This window comes from Alosa sapidissima, chromosome 1 (assembly GCF_018492685.1).
Source record: "Alosa sapidissima isolate fAloSap1 chromosome 1, fAloSap1.pri, whole genome shotgun sequence".
Classification (NCBI taxonomy): Eukaryota; Metazoa; Chordata; class Actinopteri; order Clupeiformes; family Clupeidae; genus Alosa; species Alosa sapidissima.
The window spans coordinates 22,359,780-22,374,641 of record NC_055957.1 but is presented as its reverse complement, the minus strand read 5'-3'; positions in this window follow the sequence as shown (position 1 = coordinate 22,374,641).

Below are 14,862 nucleotides of genomic sequence, written 5' to 3'. Positions count from 1 at the left end.
AAAAAAAATTCCATCATGGGGACATTAAAATATAATCAATTTTATTATATTACTGTAAATGAAGATATAGAAAATATACTCATCCAAGACATTTCCCCCACTCTATGGCCATCTATTTTTGTAGTTGTTACAATAATTTGACCTGCTTTTTTGTCTATTTGTTTATTTTCTCAAGAAACTTGAGGTTGGTATGAAGGAGTGTATTGTGTATGTGAGCAATTTCATCTTCCTGAATCTCAATATTATGATCACAACAAGTCTGGGCAAATTCTTACTTGTTGTGATCATAATATTGAGATAACTTGTTGCAGGGCAACCATAACCGGTTCCATGTCTTCCGATTAGATGATTAATCATCAGTTTCTTGAGAAACTTGAGGTTGGTATGAAGGAGTGTATTGTGGATGTGTCCTTTAAGTGATTTGTAAACAAGGAGTGCTTTAGGGTCAATCCGGTAAATCAAAGACAATGACTCAATATTACATCTAAATTAGCCCAGAACAAAAACAAAATACAGAAAATACAGTATACACCAGGGGTATTCAATTAATCTTCAGCGAGGTCGTTACAGAAAATTTCCTCAAGCAAAGGTCCGGAGCATCATAATGTTTAGGCTATGTATATGTATGTATGTATAATATATATACAGGGGCGGAGCCAGAGGGGTGGCTCCGGGTGGCACAGGCCACCCTTGAGATTCGATTGGCCACCCCAGGTGCCACCCCAAATCCTAGTCTACGATTGGCCATTAACATGGTGTAAGGCGGGACCTTTCTTGATGCACTGGCAGCAGTGTGAAGTGTCAGACGTCAGAAATGTAAGTGGCAAACACACTTGCCTTTATTGGCCTGCGGCACAATTGAACTGCGGAACGAAAGGTTACCCCGATCAGGAAATACTCCTTAATACGCAACTTTGTGTAGGCTTAACAGAGGTAGCCTAAATATCGTGCCTATGACGATGACAGCTTTAAAAAAAAAAAACATTTATTTCACTTGTCTCGCTGGATTGAAGGCAGAATGTGGGCTGTTGCGCAAATAGATGAATGAGGGTCGGGAGATTCCGTTAACAAAAACCTAAAGTTTTGCTAACATTTTCTCCATTATTATCGTAAAATATGTCTCCATGCAGGGCAGGGCTGGTTCTAACCTAGGCTAGGCTACTATATTTGGAGTGTATTGTGGATGTGTGCAAACATTGTGCACATTGCACATGGTGCAAGTTCTTGCAGGGCAACCACATAACCGGTTCCATGTGTTTGAATTGGATGACTAAAGTTCTCAAGAAACTTATCTACCTGAATCTCAATATTCTGATCACAACAACTCTGGGCAAATTACAAGTCAGCACCAGTGCTGCATTCATTGTTTTGCACTTTTATAATCACATCACCAAAAGTAGGTTATTGGTTTTACCAAAATAATTTGGCACTATTTTTAAACTACAAACCTATAAAGTATTTTGATACAAAATATGATGCCATTTTTTTCCAACTAAATAAAATAAAAATGACCACATACTATTTTGTATTTTACATACATGTATCAGACATACTGCCTATCCCTGGCTGTTGGCTGCAGCAACTCAAGCTAGGTAGTACTGATTGTTTTGTGTTTGTTTTGTGTTTATGTTAGTTTTGATCCAATTTGACAGCTTTGCTATGTTGCCCACCCAAAATGTCTACCAGCCCACCCAAATATAGTAGCCTAGCCTAGGTTAGAACCAGCCCTGCCCTGCATGGAGACATATTTTACGATAATAATGGAGAAAATGTTAGCAAAACTTTAGGTTTTTGTTAACGGAATCTCCCGACCCTCATTCATCTATTTGCGCAACAGCCCACATTCTGCCTTCAATCCAGCGAGACAAGTGAAATAAATGTTTTTTTTTTTTAAAGCTGTCATCGTCATAGGCACGATATTTAGGCTACCTCTGTTAAGCCTACACAAAGTTGCGTATTAAGGAGTATTTCCTGATCGGGGTAACCTTTCGTTCCGCAGTTCAATTGTGCCGCAGGCCAATAAAGGCAAGTGTGTTTGCCACTTACATTTCTGACGTCTGACACTTCACACTGCTGCCAGTGCATCAAGAAAGGTCCCGCCTTACACCATGTTAATGGCCAATCGTAGACTAGGATTTGGGGTGGCACCTGGGGTGGCCAATCGAATCTCAAGGGTGGCCTGTGCCACCCGGAGCCACCCCTCTGGCTCCGCCCCTGTATATATATTATACATACATACATATACATAGCCTAAACATTATGATGCTCCGGACCTTTGCTTGAGGAAATTTTCTGTAACGACCTCGCTGAAGATTAATTGAATACCCCTGGTGTATACTGTATTTTCTGTATTTTGTTTTTGTTCTGGGCTAATTTAGATGTAATATTGAGTCATTGTCTTTGATTTACCGGATTGACCCTAAAGCACTCCTTGTTTACAAATCACTTAAAGGACACATCCACAATACACTCCTTCATACCAACCTCAAGTTTCTCAAGAAACTGATGATTAATCATCTAATCGGAAGACATGGAACCGGTTATGGTTGCCCTGCAACAAGTTATCTCAATATTATGATCACAACAAGTAAGAATTTGCCCAGACTTGTTGTGATCATAATATTGAGATTCAGGAAGATGAAATTGCTCACATACACAATACACTCCTTCATACCAACCTCAAGTTTCTTGAGAAAATAAACAAATAGACAAAAAAGCAGGTCAAATTATTGTAACAACTACAAAAATAGATGGCCATAGAGTGGGGGAAATGTCTTGGATGAGTATATTTTCTATATCTTCATTTACAGTAATATAATAAAATTGATTATATTTTAATGTCCCCATGATGGAATTTTTTTTAGAACAGCATAGCCCAGTGACAGACAACTTAGATAATTAACTTTAATATGTTTGTATTAAATTTTATTCAAGTACAAAGACATTTTATGTGAGAGTAAGGTATTTGTGTTTTTTTGTCCTTAAATTTATGAGTATGGTGTTTGCATCTGGTTTCCCTAATGTATTTGTGCTAATTTCACATCTTGAGCCTGTTTCTGTTTATCTGGATGTTTTGCCTCATGCCACCCTTGAATCAGTGCCTCACTAGTGCCACCCTTGTTAAAAATGTCTAGAATCGCCACTGTGTATATATAATATTAGGTTGGATGGATGGAGCCTAGTTGTAGATAGATAGATAGATAGATAGATAGATAGATAGATAGATAGATAGATACTTTATTGATCCCCAAGGGGAAATTCAAGAAGATTGTAGGCCTAGGCCTAATGTTTAATGTGAAATAAAATAAGTAGCCTAAAAGGCAACATTCGAAATGAGGAGAAATAAGGCAAGATAAGAGTGATTGGGGAGAAAAACTGAGTAGCCTTGGCTATTTTAAAGATCTTAACGTGAGCTTAAAATAAAATTTGAGCTGAGACAAGGCTGGTTCCTTGAACCCATTAATCAGCAAGTTTAATTTATTTTTTTTAGTTTTTTTTTATGTTGACCCGAAATCCTGGAAACCCAGGAACATCACGTTGTTGGGCAGTGAATGCATGTCGGCTTAACTAGATTGTGGTGGATCAATCATATTGCCTTCTTAAATCGTAAAATATTCTGTGGTCTCAGTTCACTGTTGAATGGGCCTAGCCTACCCTATGCTTGCTCAATATGCTTTGTCTAGTAGAGGTGCTTCAAATTGGCGCTTTTAGAAATCGCCTGTCTCAGAATAGAAGAGGTCGAGGGCAATTCTGTGCAAAACTGTCACATCCATATTTAGCCTAGTTGGCGTTACGGACGTGACAGTTTTGCGTGGTATTGCCCCCGTATCGTTATATAAAGCTCTGTTCTCGCTGTCTAGCTTCCTCCTCTTTGAGCAATCGATGATTTGAAAATAACTTACTTATCGTTAACTTAGATATCCATCTGATTGTTTCTCGTCCCGTCTCCTCTCCTCGCTCGTTTCAGGCTATCAGTCTCTTCCCCATAGTAGGCTACTTTACTCACTGACTCGACTTTATCAGAATTCACAGATTTCACTGGCTGAGTAGCAGCAAGCGAAATGATGGTTCCTGAAGCTCCTGAAGTAAATGCTGTTATCCTAACCAACGAAACATTTAGCGCAGCTTTGAAATCTTACGTGAAAATCTAAATTAGGCTATTATGGTCTGGGTCCGGATAGGATCACGTCACGGTCCGGACTCGGATCGCGGTCCACCATTTGGTGATCCCTGGTATACACCATACAACAAATATTGTTGGTGAGTTAATCATTTTGGCCATGTCATTTTTTTTAACTTTTGATGTATGTTCAGCCCATCTGTAAAATATCTTCATAAAACCTAGTGGAAATTTCGCCTCTATCATTTCTATGACAATGTGATTTTGTAGCTTTCGTAGCTACACAGTTTGATGTTAACTGTATAAAGGTTGAATAATTTTAGTGCAATAGAGGCCTACCCTTTATAAAAAGCCCACCAATAATGCTCACCACAATTGGAAATAATTTAAAATAAGAGAAAATTACCCCAGCTTCATGGATGTTTTGGAACCTCCAGCCCTCGTAACAAAAGCCTTCTTGACCTTTGCGGATTCCACAGCTGTCCATCCGCAGAGCGTTCCACAGTGCATAACGTAGGCTGCAAATAAAAAGCAAAATCAATCTATCAGTGTGGTAATAATAGCTCTGAAACTGACACTTGCAGTCATTGATTTTGATTAGCTGAAACGTGTTCCTTTCTGTTGTAATTCCCAAGTTACACAAAGTTACACAAGGTTAGACATCCTTGTGTACACATCCCTACGCAAAGAATGGTAAAAAATGAAGTTGTTACAAGCTGTGGCCAATGTTCCATTGTGTGACAGTCTACAAGAACTATTTATTGGTGTAGGGGTGTCTTTATAAAACCATCAACTGTGCATAAGTTAAGACAACCAGAGGAATACAATAAATCATCTGTTGGAAATTGATCTTAATGCCTCAATTAAAAAATTAGGAAAAAATCCAACCTTTAAACACACCAATATTCTTTGTGAATGAACCAGGTATCGTAAATTAATAAATGTTATTCCTTAAAATACAGGGGGCATAAGTAAGGAACCCCCTATGTTAAAACCCCATAGAGACAGGCAGATTTTTATTTTTAAAGGCCAGTTATTGAATGGACTCAGGATACTATGCATCCTGATAATGTTCCCTTGGCCTTTGTCATTAAAAGATAGATAGATAACCCCACATCACATACCCTTCACCATACCTAGATATATCATGGTTTTATATTAGGCTAATAGCTGGTTTGATTTGCATGCTACAGATTCTATTAATTGCAAAAGAAATGTTGACTGGTAAGTTATTCATGACTGCAGATGCTGACTTGCCTATTTCACGATCCCTCGACCGCAGCAACGCTACTTCCTAGTTTACCTGGGTTACAAGAATGCCCTTTCACTCCTGTTACAATATGCTGTAATTTATAGCAGGTTAAACAAAAGTGAGAACATATTGTGGGGAAAAATATACTTACCATTTTGGTACGCTGTTTGTTCAGCAATTTGATCTGATGGTCTAGCGTAGTCTTCCAGAGCTGCCGGCCTCTTTTCAGTGGAATTGAGCTGGAACCAGTTTAAACCAGTGGCAATAACGTTAGTTTCGTCATCTTGACTGACATCCCAAAGACATTTTAAAATTCCGTGCATTTTGGCTACAGCATGGCTTAACACCATTCAAAACATACAGACTAAAGCTGTATAAGGCAAAGTAAGCTAGCAACGTTAAATTGTCTAAAGTTAGCTTTATATACAAGCGGCACAGCCAGTGATGTAACTTACAAGTAGCTAACATTAACTAGCTAGCTAACTTTCTGTGCTGCTTCGTCAGGTTGTTCAATGATATATTGAGTCTAAATATATGCAAGAACGTTAGCAAATTACCAAAATGTTAATGTACCTTCTCTGAGTTTTCGTGGTGGCAAGTTCCGCACAATCCTTCATACCCACACACCGTTTCAATTGGTTTCACTGGGCGCCAAATCTAGACTGCATTTTCTGGTAGGAGTCTTCTGCACGCGAGTTTGTCACGTCCGACCATCATAGACCTCTGGAGTCTAACTTGATTTCTCTAACTTGCTAACAAGTCGCAAGTTAGCTCTGGGGTAGCAAAAATCAAATTGTGCCGCCTTCACGTACCATTGATTATAATATCTACTTGAAGGTTGAAGACAAAAGTGCGTTCAGGAAAACGTCTGCCTCTCCGATTTCGTCGTCTCCCTGGCCTGCGCGAGAATTTAACAGGTGATCTCCTTGTATGGGCATAGATGGTAGCTTTTTTGTAGGCGAACTTCAGAGGTCTGTCAGAGCATCGTCATGTGTGGTGGTCACATCACATGGTTAGGCCTACTGTTTGCAAATGTGAACTTGAAAATATGTGCAATTAAAACAAATAAGCCAATGAAAATCATTTGAGAATTGTTGTACAACAACTAGCGCTCTTACAGATCAGACTAATTTATAAAACAAATAGTTCTGGATGAGCATTACATTAGTTCACTTAGAGAGCTCTCTGATGGATAAGCCTGAGTAAAATATGAGATATATAAATTGAGCAAGTCTGAGTATTGTATAAGCCTTTGCTGAGATCTCTTTTGTAAATCAAAAAAGGACTAAACTGAGATGACTAGAATGAGAACGGTTCAAGCTTGTGAAGGTTGTCTCTTTTACAGAACTGATGGAGCCTAATCTGAGATTTACCAAAATGATCTGAAATGAGAATTGCATGAGTTTACAGAGAGAGCTCTCTGGTGGATCAGCCTGAGTAAAATATGAGATGTATAAATTAGACAACACTGAGCATTATTTAAAAAATTGATGAGATCTCATTTGTATATTAAAGGGAGTCTACACTGAGATAACTTAACTCTTTTGCTCCAGAGACAAACCTGAGAAGCGGGAGACAAAAGCAATAATCTCATTTTTATATCACTGTGATCTCATTATTGTCTAGGAGAAACAACTGAGAAAGAGAGGAGCTCTCATTTTAACATTTTCTTTCCTCTGGGCTAGCAGCACACTTTATATCTATCCCCATTTACCACTAAACATATACAACTCTTACAAAGTTTATCTGATCCCCCATTATCCACAAAACACACATGTGGGTTTGGCGGCCAATATGGACGCCCAGGGGTATGACATCAGTCACATGACTGTCACATGACACTACATCCAATATGGATGTCAAGGGGGGCGTGGCATTGTTTGACAACAGACACATGACTTTACATCCAATATGGCTGTTTCCCTGTTTTCTAATTGGTTCCATGATCCACTTACCCTCATCTGCATTCCAATTATCCTCCACACCTGAAGGCCACTCCCCAGCTGAACTGAATCCTCGTTAGCCAAGATATTTAAGTTGGACTCAAACTTGCATTCTCTGTCTGGTCTCGTTGGAAGACGCCGTGTTTCTCTGTTACTCCAGAGCTATCGGTGTTTATATGCATTTTGATTTTTGTTTGCTGAAATCTCCTTGTTTTGAATGTCCAAGTTTGCGGAGAGAATTAAAGACCTTCGACTTCACGATACTTACCTGCCTCCGATCTCCTCCTGTGCCAGACGTAACAAGAATAGGGTATTGTTAGCATACTATTGGGTTAGCACTAGAGATGCACCGATATGGAATTTTAGGGCCGATAACGATAACCGATATTTATTGGTTTGTTGTGGCCGATACCGATACGATAACCGATAATATTACTCTTGAAAAAAAAATTGTGAAAAGTGATTTGGGGAAAGCATTTAATAAGCATAATTTTATTGCAGTAATTTTACCTACCATCAAATGATGGACAGAACTCATAATAGTCCTCAATAGTACGGCAGTCAACAACATAACAGTAGCCTAGCCCTACAGTATGTGTGGCTCCTTTAAGTGAACCTGACGTCAGTAAATTGCGAGTGGCTAGAGAGTTTGAATTGTTTTCATTTAGGACTAAACGCTCATAAACGGCTCAGCTTGGAATAAGCTACAGTATAGCGACCAAATCAGAGTTTGTGCGGGATTTAGTTTTAACTGCGGGTAACTGAATAAAGCTGCAACTCCTTAGACTGTATCTTATGTCCGTCTACTCTGTTGCGCACAACCTGCTGCAGCAGAAATGAAAGGAGTTAGCCCCGAAGGTTTTAATAACTTATTATGATGACCAGTCTGGAACTGAAGCACGAATGGTTAGCATATTTCTAGGTAATAATACAAAACCCAAGCTAAAGTAATGCAAATATAATACTAGAAACACAACTTAGAACTAGGCCTACTTATGTACTCATCCCACTAACGAGTTTGTTTATTTGTTTCCCCGACCAGCGCGGTAAAGTGTAAACACACCAGCACAAGACGGCTCTAGATAGGGCTGAGCTCCGCTCTGTTAAGGTTAAATGGCGGATCATTCACGAGAGGATTTTGAGATGCACAGATTCCCAAATGAACGCATATCCACAGATTTTGTTAGAGTGGTGAAATACATTCACACCGCTGACATTATATTGAGGAAAAAGTATAGCCAACAAAGCTCAAGTAGCTCAGTGTAGCCAGACGGACCTTACGTAGGCCTAAATTAGGACTTTAAAAAATATCGGCGCAAATTATCGGCCAGAATTCTGTTATCGGACCGATAATAATATTTTCATTTTTTCACTTATCGGCTAATAATATATCGGAATTAGATTCAGAAGGCCTAAACAGAGCCCAGCCAAAAACTCCAATAAAATTTTGATCAACTTTGAGGGACAGCTATGACCATGCAGGATCATCCAGACCAAATGTGACAATTTTGCTACTAGTCCTATTGATGTACCAGCATGCACAATTTGGACCTCCTACATGGTTTAGTTCTTGTGCTTTGGGCTTGTGAACTTTGACAAAAAAAAGAGGCCGAACAAAATCGACACCCCCCTCCCCCTGTGAAACTGGCTGTATCTTGGAAAGTATTGATCTTACATAAAAGTAATTTTACAGTGTGTCTCCTGGGTAACATAGGTACACCTGGTAATTTTTCAGAATTTTTTGAGACATAAGTGCGTGGGCCCTGGTTGAATTGACGTGAAATGACCCATTAACTATATTGAATAGCGAATTACATGTCATAAATATATGGATAACGTTACTTTGTGAAGTTTGACAAGTGTTGACTAGCAACAGGGACATTATTAGCCTACTTGAAATGGTTTAGTAGCCTACAGATAACAAAATAAATAGGCTACATAATTTGTGAAAGTAAAATCATGTTTTTTATTATTATTACATTGTAGCTAGCCTATTGTATTGTAGTGAACTAAGCCTAGCTGGTTCATGACTGAATTCCCATAGTGCTGTGCAGTGTATGTGTGTGTGTGTAATGTTGATGTTGGTTTTAGTGAGAGTAATTGCGTTTACCTTGTCATGTATGTGTTAGCTGGTATAGTCTTTCTTTATGTTGCGCCTCATGTGTTTACCCCGTGTATCGTATGTGACTACCCTGTTTGTGTATCGTGCTTGTTTAATTGACCTCCCTTGTGTTGCCTGTGTAATGACGTTCGTGTGTTTTGGTGTGTAACCAATAAAACCATTCTGAGACAACTTTGCAGTTTGTTACAGTATGTTGTAGCAATATAGTGTAAGCCATGCATTGTCTGGAAATATTGATATCAATATAACAGACAAGTGGCAGCTTCAGCCATTAGTAGCCATGAAAAGTTTGGCGGCTGCAGCAGCTATTTAGGTTTTGGCTGAGCCGGCTAGCCAGCCAATAACTTCATCAGCCAGCCATTATTCTCAAAACAAATGGCTTCGGGGTCTAGCCAGAGCATGAAGATGGGGGATACACAGACTTATGTTAGACATTGTGTAGGGGCAGCTGTGGCCTACTGGTTAGCGCTTCGGACTTGTAACCGGAGGGTTGCCGGTTCGAACCCCGACCAGTAGGCACGGCTGAAGTGCCCCTGAGCAAGGCACCTAACCCCTCACTGCTCCTCGAGTGCCGCTGTTGTTGCAGGCAGCTCACTGCGCCGGGATTAGTGTGTGCTTCACACTAATCCCGGCGCAGTGCCATTAGCCAAGAAAATGTAACCCGTTTACAATATTTTCATGACAACTTGACATTATCCAAGAAAGAAATGCAAGTTGTTTGGCATGATATTGTCATGACAACTTGACATATAACTGTGTTTGGCCTGACTTATCTTCTAGGTTTGTGAAGTGATGGGCCTGAACAATTGACTGTCATGACGCCATAATAATTGTGTCATGAATACTTTCCTTGGCATGATATTATCATGACAACTTGACATAATTGTTTAATTATTACATGAACAAGTTCATATAACTGTGTTTGGCCTGACCTATCTTCTAGGTTTGTGAAGTGATGGGCCTGAACAATTGGCTGTCATGACACCATTAAATTGGTCATGAATACTTTTCTTGACCTCAACTACAGTGGTACAGTTTTGACTTGTCATTAAGCTGTCACAAAGAACTATTGCACACCAAAATAGTTTCCTGACAGTGTCATGAATACTTACCTTTGACCTAAAGTACAGTGAACCATCTGAGATATTTCCTGAACATGTCATTAAGTGCCATTACACTATCATGTTGGTCCTATTTCTGTACATTTTACATTTCTGGGTCATTGAGTCTAATTTCAACTATAATGACAACAAATACCATACAATACCAAAAAGGGTTTATTTCAGCAATGAATTTTACAAAACCATAATACATGGACATGTGACCATGCCAGCTAACCTAACTGTGCATGTGGAACATGCATTAAACTATTCACATACTTGTCTTTAAGCAACCATTTCATTGCCATCATTTCTGCAGCTTTTTCAAATGCACGAGTCTACCCAACACACCATTACGATGGCGGATTCCTAACTAGTAGTACCATTCAATCATTTTAAGGTGTGTTTTGAGGGACTGAGGGGTTCAATTCCCCCTGAGACGCCATATTTGTTTTTTGTATGTCTGTGTAAGGGGCACTTATTATAATGTAGAATGAAGCGCTGCCTTTCTTTTCTTTTCTTTTCACAAGAGGAGTAGACAAATGAAAGTACCAAAATAGTTTACCCAGAACAGCAGGCATTTATTAAACATCAAACATCAAACAGTATGTCCTTGTTTCTCTTTTCTGTCCTTTTAGTTGTGAAAATCAGTATTTCTCTTAGTTTTCAACACAAGTTTCACAGAAGTTGAGAAAAATATAAAATAAAATGACCTCAGAGCTCTGATAAAATAACCCCAAAATAATAAACTAATGTCCATCTACCTGGGTAGTGTATATATATATATATTTTTAAAGTGTGATGAGATCTCATGCTTATCTGTACAATGAAATTAAGAAATGGTGAGTAGAAGCAGTTTGTGTCACAGGCAAGATGATCATTCGCGCCCTCTGCTTTTATGCCTCCCGTCCCGTGTCCAATGGCAAATTTGTCCAATGGAACTCTCTCAAATCATGCATCCGAACAAAAAACAACCTGCATAGCAGGGCAACAATTCAATTCAATTACTCTCTCGATACATTTTACAATGACCATCAATTATTCCGGCCCACAACTTCACAAACCTAGAAGATGAGTCAGGCCAAACACAGTTATATGTCAATTTTACATTTCTTTCTTGGCTAATGTCAAGTTGCCATGACAATATTGTAAACAGTTTACATTTTCTTGGCTAATGTCAAGTTGTCATGACAGAGACACCCTCAAATAATGTCATTTTGGCTAATGTCAAGTTGTTATAATGATGACACCCAAACAATGTCAACTTGACATTCCAAAAACCGAATGACACATTATGACAACAGTCATAAACATCAATAATGTGTCATTAATGTGCATGACATGTGTCATGTCATTCTTATGACGGTTACATGTCACCCTTGTGTAGCCCCCTTCAAATAAAGTGTTACCCATTTGTGAAACGTTCTGTAATTAAGGCTTAATTTTAAGAAGATTATGAAAGTCACAGGCAACAGATATGCTAAAAAACTGATTCTTGACATAAGAACAACATTTTGTCAACTCCGTCAGGTGTCAACACCATCAGAATTTGTGTCAACATCATCAGTGTTTTGTACATTTGTTTAAATCTGCTTTCACTTTTTTTCCGTTTTTTTGTAAATGATTGTAAAAAGGGACAAATTAAATTGCTAAAGATTTAATTTATAAAGTAAATGGGGAAATATCCAAGGGGGTGAATACTTTTTATAGGCACTGTATATCTGCCAAGGTAATGGATGGATGGTGAAGAGGAACATGTGAGTCGTCTGTTACCTATTCTTGGTATTTGTGAGGGTTCAGTAGTTATTTTGAATGTAAAATATCCCTCTGTTGATATTGTCAACTCCGTCAGATGGACTTTACATTTTTTTTTTTTTAAATAGCTGATCTGGTCCCTCAAGGATATTTGTCCATTAAACCAATACATTTCCAAAGTTCATGTGTAATTTTTATGCTTTTAAATATCACTGTTCATTATGAAGGTTAAAAACAAAACTTTAAAACCTGTACAACCAAAACTGTATGCACTGACCTTTCTGACTTCAAAAATGTGATATAATTAATTTCAAAAACGTGTGTGCATTGTTAAGAGAATCAAGAGACTGATAAGTCAAACTATTTGTGGGAAGTTATTCAAAAAATCATTTTATAGACATTTCTATGTGTCTGATAGCCTGGCGAGCCAGACCCACATTAAAATGCAGTGCTCAGTCCGAGGGGCGGGATAATCAGTTGTCTTTCAAATTCCCTCTGCACGCAATAGGACGCAATAGGATATTTGTTTTCAAGTAGCAGGGAATTCAAGCCAAACCGTTGCAACTCTGCCATAAATCATTATGTTAAGCCCACCAAACGACTCTTTACACGAGTTCAATGTCCTGATTAAGTTTCGATTTCTGGAGCTCACAAGCCAACGGAGAGTTGCTAGACTAGCTAGGGGCGCGTCTAGATTTCTAGGCTATGTGTCTGATGGTGTTGACAAAAATCGAGTGCGGGTCCAGCAAACATGTAATTTATTAAAAAAATGTACAACTGGGAGGTTGTACCAAAACATGGTTAGATAGCCAAAGCTACATTTAACAAAGATGTGTTCATAGCTTTTGAAAATCTTCAAAATATTCTTTTAGAAAATGTAAACCTGTTTTGTCCCTAATCTCAAGAATCACTGCTATTTGAGTGAGTGCTGTGTTTTGAGACCTGCATGACGTGTCAGTGAGGTAACGAAGCTTCGTTTCAATAGGTCACGTGACAACCTCATTTCAAGATAGGCTCCGGAGCAGTGTTTTGAAGCACTAGTGTTTTGCGAGCTCAAGACGTGTGTCGGGATTGTGTGCCGAGCGACCCATCCCTACAGTATATATAGAGTCGGTTTTAAGGCACTAACACTACTGTTTTGTTTTTTCTTTTTGTCTTTTTTATTTTGTTTTATTGTGTAAGTAATGGGCAATTCCATGGAAAATTACGTTTTTTCATCCATAACGCCAAAAAAATGTGATGGTATGGTATGATGTGAATGATTACATTAAATTTGAGCATGCTTTCTTTGGAGAAAAAATACAAAAAATTAATGTTATCATTCACATGATAAAAATGGGCATTTCACTGGCGTTGGATGTGACAAAAAGTCCATTTTCCGTGGAATTGCCCTAATGTATTTAACTATAGGGCTCCAGACACTCCTGTATTTTATCAATTTGCATTTTATTCTATCCTCTGTGTATCATAACACCCCTAATTATCACCACTTTTGTTTGGAAATTCTAAAACAACAATGTTTTTTAACACTTTAAAATAACATTTGCTAAATGAACCTTACATTTTTCAGAAGCCATAGGTGTGTAGATTTGAACAAAATCTGGTTTGGTTCTTAACGGGAGCATTTACTGCCTGAAATATCCGATTTTGTTTACCACGCTCGGAGTTATAGTGCTGGCCTGATGGGTCGCCTATTTACGCCGTTTCAACGGCACATGAACGGTTAGACAGAAAATTCTCGTCATGAAATTAAAATTCCACTGGAGCTCCAAGTGGTTGTGTACACGCAGCCTTACAACACTGTTTATAGCTCTTCAAGTCACAGTAAAATGTCATTTTTGGTACATAGCTAATTTAGATACACCTATGGTGTGGGTGCTTGCGTTTCTTTAGGAATCCGCCGTCTTGGTTTGTATAGAAATGGATATTAAGTGACATACACGCAAGACGGTGGAAATACGGGACCGACGTTAATAGGGGGAGTTCCGATAGATGTCTTGTGCTGTGTATGCTGTCTTACTGTATGTTTTGTCTGTCTGTACTGTATGAGCCTAAGCACTAAATTCCAGTAAAAAGCAGTAACAAAGCATGTGGAACACACTCCGGGTACACAAGGTGCTAGACTGAACACAGAGCTTCTCAAACGTTCGCCATATATTTTTTTTCAAAGTACCTCCCACACTTTAAATGTAAATGAATTAGGCTTCTAACAGACGTGCCAACAGATCTGGTGACCTTTTGTTGTCCTATATGATAATTATGTCTCTCCCTTGCCTCGGATGTTTCTCGATGGCCTGCTCTCATGACCATACTTCATTGGATTGATGTCATTTGCACCTCAGTTTGCATCTTGGCCCTGGGTGAGGCTACATCATGGATCTTTGTTATCTTGATAAGATCACCATATGGGAGATTATGCTGAATCTCATGTTCTCAGACAGAGTATTCTGTAGATCAGTGGTTCTTAACTGCTCTGGCTTTGGGACCCACAATTTCCCATGTTCATGTTCATCAAGTCGCGACCCATTTTTTCTTGTTGGAACATGCTGATGTTTGGCATTACATTTGTG